Raw genomic sequence first — 2,589 nt, forward strand, 5'->3', positions numbered from 1 at the left:
GATGCGCCAATTAGAAATATCGACGCGTTCCATTCACTTTCGCCCCGATGAAAATGAAGAGGACCCCGCCGATTCGAAAGCAACGAAAGTAAGATTCTCTTTTCTGTTCGGAGGAGATGCATGTCGTGGAACTCGTTCACCAGGGTGATCGAACCGAACTTCGCCTTTCGACTCGGATCAATCGAATTTATCTTCGCGTCTGTCCGTCGAGACAATGGCTGCTCGATATCGATTAGAAAGTGGATAATATTCACGACACGATGGATATGCGTGCGTGTGAGATACGCTCGGCGGAAAGATATACTCGTATCTCGTCTTTCCATACGTGTTTGCGATCGTAAAATCGTAAGGAAATCGTGATGATCGGTCTCTCGATTAATAAGTTGTCTCTCGAATAAATTAAATACAACGGTGACAGAATAAACACACGGTAAACGAAATGGATTTATTTCGTACCATTTGTTCCCTCGATCAATCTTATTTACGTTAAATCGATTTAGCAGTTTAACTTTCACCACTTTGCGTTTCCAAGTTTGTTATCAATTTTTTTTTTTTTTTTTTAATGCGAGGTATTTATTAGCGCACAATTTCTCTCCGAGCTATCTTCTTCTTAGCTTTCAACAAAATCTCTCCACCAATCATTGCGTAATTTTAAATTCTCCGATTCTTTGGATTCTTGGATCCGTTTCTCACGAATCCATATTCGATTCCGTCTCAGAAACGGAACGAATTCCAAAAGATTTCGAACGAGAAGATAGATCCAAGATCCAAGAGAATCGGGCGAGGACTATGGAAGACGAGCTGAGAGAAAGAGAGAGATTAGAAGAGATATCGAGAGGACAACGGTTGGCAGATTAAACGGCAAGGTCTTTAAACGATCGCTTAATCCTATTTGAGACCTACTTTTGAGCCGACCCGAAGGAGAAAGTAAGAGGGGCAGTGTAAGAGAGGAGGTGACGGTCGCATGCTTGAGAAAGTAAAGTCTCGTTTACACGTAAGAGGCGAGTGTTGTGCGAGTGTTTTTTTACGGAGACGGTACACACGTTACGCCGGAATAGAATCGCGATTACCACATTTTAATTTTCTCGAAATTTGTAGGTCGAGCAACAAGCTTCCTTCCTCCCCTTCTTTTCTTCTCTCTTCTTCCTTTCTTTTTTAATTTCAATCTCGAAAGCGGATTACACGTCGCGATAATATTCAACACGACGGAATATCTCGTGCGTAATTGTTTCTTTCAACGAGTTTCTTTCTTCCTTTTTCTTTTTTCGACGAAAGAGAGAAGAGTATAGGATGAAAGGTGCATAAATTTTGCCATTTTCAGAATTATTTCGTATAGAAGAAACTGGATGTAGACAATTTGGAATGTCGTTGCGAATTTCAATCGATTCGTTATTTTACATTTTGATTTGACCATCTTTCTGAGCGAATATGAATATATTTACGTGTAATGTTACACGTGTGCGTAGCTGTAAAATAATATATAAAGAAATGAATAAAGAGGAGACGAAACAATTTTCGTGTGTACGTTCATTACGCTTTCCCTCCTTAATCCGAGCTCGACGTTGAACCGTTGCATGCAACCTGAAAAAAAGAACGTAACTTTTCCGTTACTCTCTCTCTCTCTCTTTATTAAACCTATGTAAACAAACGTAACTTTCGATCGACGAAACGAGCAAAGCTTTTTAGACAATCGATGATTAAATTCCGCCTGCGTTGAAATGCAAATCGAATATAATATTACTGCAACGACGTATTAGTGACATCATTCCGTTCTTTCCGTGATGTCACCCCAAAACGTGACCATCACGATCACTTTCCCCTTCGAATTTCCAACCTCTGACCGCTTCTCTCTCTCTCTCTCTCTCTCTCTGTAATTAAAATTACAAGAATTATTTCTTACTTGGAAAACGATAGAATCGATGAAATAGATGGAACAAACGGCTCGTTAAAAGATCCATTTGTTCAACGAGATGTTTCTCTCCTTTCTTTTTAGGTCTACGTCAAAATTTGTAGCATTTGTGGCAATCGGTGCGTACAAATGATCGCATTTAGTGCGGCGCGCCTTTTCGATTGAACCGGTACAAGTTTTCACTACAAATGGACGATTTATCATTACGCGATAGAATTACGGTTACCGAACTGCAATTACATGGAGATTGTGCGATGATTCTGTTACACCTCTGCACAACAGCGTCAAGGTTTCATTAATATTCCTTCCTATATGCTATATATACAAATCATCGATTTTATGAGCCCATCAACGAGCTCATAGTTGAGCCTTGCGTCGGAAAATTCAAATCAATTTTGCTGGTTTAATCGTTGAATCTGTTCTACTCGAGATATTCGTCACGATTTGGAAAAATGATATTCGATATGTTTTGTTGCTTGCAAGAGATTTATAAACGTTTGTCCGTGGGATGGAAACATTAGACTTTCCAGTTCACGGAGAAAGTTATGCATTAACGGGTCCGTACACCGCACACTCGTCCAGATAGATGAATAACGCGCAACGATGATCCGAGGAGCGTTGCTTCTGCCAGGGGCTTCGACCTAGTTTCTTTTCTTTTTTTTTTTTTTTTTTTCTATTGA

Source organism: Apis dorsata, unplaced genomic scaffold (assembly GCF_000469605.1).
Source record: "Apis dorsata unplaced genomic scaffold, Apis dorsata 1.3 scaffold_82, whole genome shotgun sequence".
Classification (NCBI taxonomy): Eukaryota; Metazoa; Arthropoda; class Insecta; order Hymenoptera; family Apidae; genus Apis; species Apis dorsata.